The sequence below is a fragment of the Suncus etruscus genome, chromosome 1 (genome assembly GCF_024139225.1).
Source record: "Suncus etruscus isolate mSunEtr1 chromosome 1, mSunEtr1.pri.cur, whole genome shotgun sequence".
Lineage (NCBI taxonomy): Eukaryota > Metazoa > Chordata > Mammalia > Eulipotyphla > Soricidae > Suncus > Suncus etruscus.
Window position 1 is genome coordinate 127,846,875 of NC_064848.1, and position 7,633 is coordinate 127,854,507.

Below are 7,633 nucleotides of genomic sequence, written 5' to 3' on the forward strand. Positions count from 1 at the left end.
TTTCACTTACAAGTGTGAAACATTACATTACATTATTGGGGGGCACACCCGTTTGACACTCAGGGGTTACTCCGTACTATACATTATTAACCTGAATGCTTGCTTAATTTATAGAAGTTAAACAGTTATTTTGTGTAATGTAAAGTCATGATCTAGGGTTAGGAAATTTATTTTTACTACTAAAAAGTAATACATTTATAGAAGTAAAATAAATGGAGGAAGTCAGACACTTATATGAAGGGAAGGCAGGACCTAGGTGTCTATTAGTTGAAAGACGCACCAGGTATCTAAAGCCCATAAATTGTTAAGTCCCCACATAAAGGCTTTACTTTAAATTTAGAAGTAAGTGATTTTAAAGGAATTAATAATATATAAAATTATTAAAATCTTTACATCAAAGTGAATCCATTGGAGAATGAGCCCTGAAGAACAGAAATCTCCATTACAGTGTTTGCCATGGATTGGCATGGCTTAGGTATATAAATATTTTTTCTCTCCAACAGTTGACCTGACTCTCTCAAAAGTTATCATGTGCTTCTTTCCAGAATATGTCCAGCATTTTACAGGAAGGTTTCAGGTCTAGGCTCAAATCATCAGTCTTTAAACTGCCCTCTTTTTCTTCTGCTTCATAGTCAAAATAAGCTCTCTCACAAAAGCATATATAAAAGCATATATAACACTTTTAGAATCTGTGATGTATATGAAGGAGTCAGTTTGGGGTCTGGTACTTTTTCTATTTTCACTTTATGCAAGAAGACATTTCTTAAACATTTTGTTCTCTTGGTACATTCATTGCCTTGTGATTTCTATTCAAATATAGCATAAATATCCTAGATTAGAACATACTCTGAATCTGGGGAATGAAACAAAGTCATTAAATAAATTACAATTTACTTTACATATACATACATATGTAGTTCATATTTTATTTGAAGGAGTGGTCTATGTATATTATAGACTTGACTTAAGTATAACCAGACATTTTCAATAAGTACAATAAGGAATTGAATACATAGAGATGTGTCATAATATTACTTTTCTGTTATACAGATCTTTTTATCTTCCTCCTTTATTTTTTCCATTTCTCTGGAGATTTTTATAGTAATATAAGGATAACAACAATAACAACCAGTAAAATAAATTTGAGTGACATGACCACTATGAATCAATGCTTTAAATTGGATTTGGCAGACTCATACAAAGCCTGATTATTATTAGCAACTGACCATCCAAATATGTTACAAAACCTTTATAATGTTAAACAATAAATCAATATCCTTTCTTCTTTTTAATTTTTTTCAGTACTTCCTACATAAAGCAACTCTGATGATATATTGTACTTCTGGTAAAGCAATTCAATTTAAAATGCCTCGGGACTAGAAACAGTGTTTATATTCCTTTTCAGTCACAGTAACAAGCACAGTCTCTGCCTATAATTGCTTCTACATAACTATATCCTTAAATATCATTGGTATATCCTAGGCTCGGATGCCATGTATACTATATAAAAGGCTAAAGGCTGATGGTAGCCCTAAGTTATACAATAACCCATTTGAAAGTAGCTCTATTATATAACAAATTCCATTCAATAGGACTCCTTTTAAGTAGCTCACTGCAATTTTCAATTTCAATTGCAAACAGATAAAAGCATGTCTGCAAAATGAATTTGTGTACTTTCTTATAAGCATTCAAAGGACTAAAAGCAGCATTCAACTTAAAAAAAAAAAGGATATCACAATGCTTTCCCACTGAGTACACTCTATATTCCTGGGGAAAGGATTAGAAAACTAAGCATTTTAACAAATAGCTGTGCACTCAGAAAGGTAGAATGACCTAAGTAGACTCACCCATTGCCCTCAAATTTGGAACACTTTATATGCTTTAAAAAGATGAGATGCTTCTTTTGGTTTATCTTTAAATTTGGGCTGCAAACTTTCTTATTTGACTTTTAAATCTAATGCCCAGAGTCAATTTTGTGTGAAGGTCTCAGAACTACAGGCCTGCAGAGTTGGAAAAAGAACATTGCTTCTCTCTATTTAAAAAACACATTGATGGCTATCGTTAGGAAACTTTAAAAAATATTGGCTAGCAGCCTGTTTTCTCTCAATCTGTGATGCTCTTTTTACTCCCTTTGATTCTTCTAATTTTCTGTTGTGTGTTTTGTCTTAGCCAGGTCATTTGTGTTTGATATTTTTCTTACTCTGCTTCTTTATTCATTATTCTAGTTATCTCACTATATTTGCCCATCAGGAGACTTCTTAGAAATCAGGATCTGTGTTGTAAATATAAATTACTATTGTATTTATTAAAAAATAGACAAGACAAGAATTGATTCCCTATTGTTATCATAGATGATCCACAGATGTTCTTCATTTGAGAGATGACAGACAATGTTTTGCAGAATAAGTTTTGTTCTGTGGATTCTGAAAATATAAACATCCCACAAACCAGTTAGCTTTAAGAACCAACCTGCATTAAGGATGAGTTCATGAGAAAGGCATAACATTCACTTTACATTTAATTCAGGGAAAGAGATATAAGACTCTTCTACATAGTAACATACATTTTTCCAGTATTATTTTTTCAACGACTTTTTAATTTAAGCACTGTGGTTTCAAACATGTTCATAGTTGGGTTTTAGTCATAAAATGTACACCCCCTCTTCACCAGTGCAATTTTCCCACTACCAATGTACCCATTTCTCTCCTCCTTCACTTTAAACGACAAAAGAATGTTTCACCATCAATCATTTCTCCTTGACAATTTTTAATTTTACATTATGATAAATTGAAACAATTGAAAAATAGTTTATAAACAAACCTTTAGATAATGCACTTATATCACATGTATACTTTGTTCACATCAGAAAATAGTGCATACACATAAATGTCAATCTCTTATTATTAGGAAAATATAAATCAATTAACAATTATATAACACCTCAAATTCTTGAAAATGGTTATTTTTCCAAAGAAAACATGCATCAAATATTGGAGAGTATGCAGAAAAAAGTGAACATTTGCACAATAACGGTGGGAAATAAATTGGTATAGCCAATATAGAAAATAATAAATTTATCAAGAAGTGAGAAATAAAAATATTACAGTATAGTTATTTCACATCTAGGTATTTATATGATATACATGAAAATCCTAATTGGTAAATTACAGTTTACTCAGAATTATATATGTATATATAAAGAAAATACACACACATTTACACTCACCATGAGTACTATTCCTCCAAAAATAGTTGAAATTATACTATTACCACAAGGTAGTTGGCCTTAATGAAATAAGTTCAGTGGAGAAAAAGAAGTATGTAGTTGTCTGGTTTCACTCAGTAGGTGTTATATAAAGTAAATAATTAAAAAACAAACAAACAAACTCATACTACCACAAAATAAGAATTACCACATGAGACAAGAGAAAGAGAATTGTACATGGAGTTCAAGAGACATATCAAGTGGTGATTGATGGACCATTTTTCCACCAATTGGTGACAAAATATAGTACAAACAAAGTGATTAGGACACTGTAAGCCAACAACTTATAATCAATAAGTGAGGCTGGAGATACAGAAGAGCAAGAAGGTTGCTTGCTTAGGACATTTGTATTCATTGCATGATCCTTGAATACTCCATATAGTTCCTGGAACCCTGTTGGAGAGATCCCTGAACAGAGCTAGCAGTAAACTATAAGTACATGAATATAGTGTAAGCCCTGAGGACATGGTCCCAAACCAGAATAAAATAACTATCAATCAATAATAAAGAAATTTTGTGTGTACAACACATTAAAGGAGAAATTAGGAATACTTAAAATATGTGTAATTAAAATTACATCTATTTTACTTTTATTTGCTTTTGATACTTGGAATTATATTGAAGTTGAAGGAATTCTAAACATTTACCTTATTAGGCTGATAACTGACATGACTCAATGCTAAAATGTTTAAATGAGTCCCAATGAAAACTTTCTCTTGAAAGTTGTTTTGTTTTGTTTTGTTTTATTTTGTTTGGGGGTCACACCCGGCAGCAGTCAGGATTTACTCCTGGCTCTACACTCAGAAATCGCTCCTGGCAGGCTTGGGGAACCATATCGAATGCTGGAATTCGAACCATCATCCTCCTGCATGCAAGGCAAGTGCCTTACCACCATGCTATCTCCCCCCGCTTTTTTTTTAGTACAAGTCTCATTTGAAATGCATTATGTTTCCTACAGACATTTTGTGCTTATGGAAGCAACTATGAATTTTCTGCTTTTGTAACACAATACTAGATATTCTACACAATAAAAAAAGCCATGGATATTTTGTTATCTTTTTAGGGAAAATTTATTAAATAAAAGAAAAAAATACTTCTATTATAAAATTATTTCATAATACAAATATATTTGTATTAAGGTAGATTTTACTTTATATTTTATACTATTTTTACTGTCTCTTAAAACTTTCTTACATCTTTACTTGTAAAAATAGTAGCTTAAACATGGTTTCCCAATTTTTAGCCCTATTTAGGTGAAATACTTTCAAGTTAGAACTGAATCTTAAATGAGAATAAAAATTAAAAAGGAAAAAAATAAGGAAACAATTCATGGTAGACCATGTTCAAGACAAATAATCTTCTTTATTTCAAAAATTTCACCAATATTTTAGTTATTTTTTGTTTTGATATGTTAATTTTATTATACAAAATGTTAAGTTTGTTTTCAAAAATGTACATACATTCTTTTTGTTTTCCTGGAAAACCTGTTCAAATACAGCACATTGCAAGTAACAGGTTGTCTTCACAATAAGTTTTTATTGAACAGATGGTGTTTAGCTGAAGAGAGCTGAGCAAATAGGTATACTAGAAATATTCAATTCTATGTTATGAACTAAAAGTGCCACCTGCTTTACCTAGTATTTTAAAAATAGCATTTCTATTTAAAGTGTTATTATTTTTTCTTTACTTAGAACTTCTTATATTTAATATAAATTTGGTTTTGACATTTTTAGAAATGTATATACCATTTTTAAAAATGTCATTGGCCAACCATTAGCTTAACTTTGAAAATAGTTAAAATACAGATATTACAGTATGATAATATTCTTCCAAATTATAAGTAGACTAATGTATTTTATAGCAATAATAGTTTAAGATAAGATGAAAAACACAGTCCTCCACTACTACAAATTTTAAAGTTGAATTTTCCACATTTGGGGAAATCACAGGGGTCAGCTCATTGGATATGCAATGGATAAGCCTCGCCCTGGGAAAAGCACCTTTGTGATCATGGTATCCCCTTCCAAGTAAATATAACACATTATTTTTAATTATTGAATTATTATTGTGTACTTCTGAAGGAAAAAAATGGTTCTTCAAAACGTAAATAAATATGAACATATTCAAAGCAATATAATCACAGATATGAGGTAAAAGAACAAAATAAGTTCCATAGTAGCACATAATTACTAACATTAGGTAAAAATTAAAACATAATGATCCTCAGATCTGATTACAAATTAAGATAAATATTTACTAGAATAAATAGTGTCTCTTTTGGGGCCAGCACAATGGTGCAAGTGGTAGGATGTTTGCTTGCATGTGCTAACCTAGGACAGTCTGCAGTTTGATCCCCTGGTGTCCCAAGCCAGCAGCAATTTCTGAGCTTATAGCCACGAGTAACACCTGAGCATCACTGGGTGTGGCTCCCCACAAAAAACAAAAACAAAAACAAAAAATATAGGATCTTTTTTAAATTTCAGTATTGAGTATGTTAGTAACTGAATTATTTTAATGGTAAGTAAAAGTTAAATAACTACAGATTGTCCTGAATAACTTTGTTACTATATCTTATGGTGATTCAATTAAAACTCTATTAAAAAATTAAAAGAAACACTAATTGTACCTCTGTAAGCTCTAGAAAGTGTAGTGACTGAACTTCCTAAAGAAAGGAGAGAGGAATGGCTGAAATGGGAGGTGTGAACTGTAGGTAGCATGTTCCAATTCACAGAACAGTGCTTTACCTTTACTATTGAGATGTGAGAGAAAGTTCAGTTAGTTCTTTTCATACACAACATCAAAGAAGTAATTTTGGAAAAAACAACTAAAAAAAAAAAACTAAAGAAAGCCTGGCTAGATCTTTAAGAAAATTATGATAATCATCAGTTATTGGTTACGGTTGACAACATATGCTGGTTCACTGTTGCCATTGCCTAAGTACACAGATAACTTATTTTGAATTTTTGAATAAAAAGACATTGGAATACTTCTAATGACTGAGTGAAAGACTAATGTACCATTATTCAAAATAAAAATATTAAATTAAGTGCCAAACATTAGATAATAAAATTTATTTAAAGTTTAAAAGATTATTAATAACAATGATTTTTTGAATAAAACTGACCAAAAGTAAGTAAATTGTTACAGCATTAAAAATAATATTTGAATTGTAAATTCACTTTTGAATAAAACTGAAGGTCACAGCATCAAAACTATAAGGATTATTTGTCTAAAACTGCACATTTCCCTGAATAAATTATGCTAATTGCACCTAATTATACTAGTCATACAAATATTTTATTATTTTACTTTATATAATTTTCTTAAAATTTCAATTTATTCTGTGAGAATAATTCTTTTTTTTTTTTTTGGTTTTTGGGCCACACCCAGTAACGCTCAGGGGTTACTCCTTGCTATGCGCTCAGAAGTTGCTCCTGGCTTGGGGGACCATATGGGACACCGGGGGATCGAACCGCGGTCCGTCCAAGGCTAGAGCAGGCAAGGCAGGCGCACTTTACCTTTAGCGCCACCGCCCGGCCCCGAGAATAATTCTTAAGAGCAGTTTATTTTAGTTTTTTGAATATATGAAAAATTATACTTATTCAAAGATATTATTTTTATTTCTTGGCATTAAATATTTTGTATTACAATGCAGGTGTATTTAGCCATCACAAACTGTTTTCATAAAACTATTAATAAAATCTTGATGCTAACTTATAAATCATTCCTTTTATTTTGGTATAATATTTTAGCATCCTATTTTCTTTATTGTTATGTTCAAGTTCCAATTTTTACATACTTTTAAAATAGTCTGATTGTTGGGCCAGAGCAGTGGCACTAGAGGTAAGGCATATGCCTTGCAAGTGCCAGTCTAGGATGAACCTTGGTTCGAACCAAAGGCATTTGGTCCCCCTAAGCTAGGAGCGATTTCTGAGTGCATATCCAGGAGTTACCCCTGAGAGTCAACGGGTATGGCCACAAAACAAAAACAGACAAACAAAATAGTCTGATTCTTTTTGAAATTATTATGAATATGCAAAAATTTAATGATCTATTTTGATTATATCAGTTTAATTTTGGTAATATATTTTTTCTTATATAAAGTGAAAATGCTTTTATATGTTAAGGAATATTTTTACATTAAATCATGAAAGACTCTGATGTAGCTGGATGGAGAGGTAATCTTTACGAGTTTTAGACCCTGAATTAGACCTGAGCTCAAATATATAAAATGAAAAGAACAAAGCAAATTATACAAAAGCACTGAGTTCTCTTTAATTCTATTTTAGATTTTCTGCTTCAAATTGTACCAATATCCTTTGGTGGAGTCTTAAACATTATTGAAATATCTTACTACTTTTTAATTTC

The 7,633-nt window shown here is 31.0% G+C and overlaps 1 non-coding gene across 1 annotated transcript; it reads right to left on the reverse strand.

Annotated features, from left to right (window-relative positions):
• Positions 1 to 5,140: 5,140 nt before the first annotated feature.
• On the reverse strand, positions 5,141 to 5,300 carry LOC126033400 (U1 spliceosomal RNA). Its single transcript, XR_007504447.1, has one exon. It is a non-coding gene; the product is annotated as a U1 spliceosomal RNA (small nuclear RNA).
• Positions 5,301 to 7,633: the final 2,333 nt, after the last annotated feature.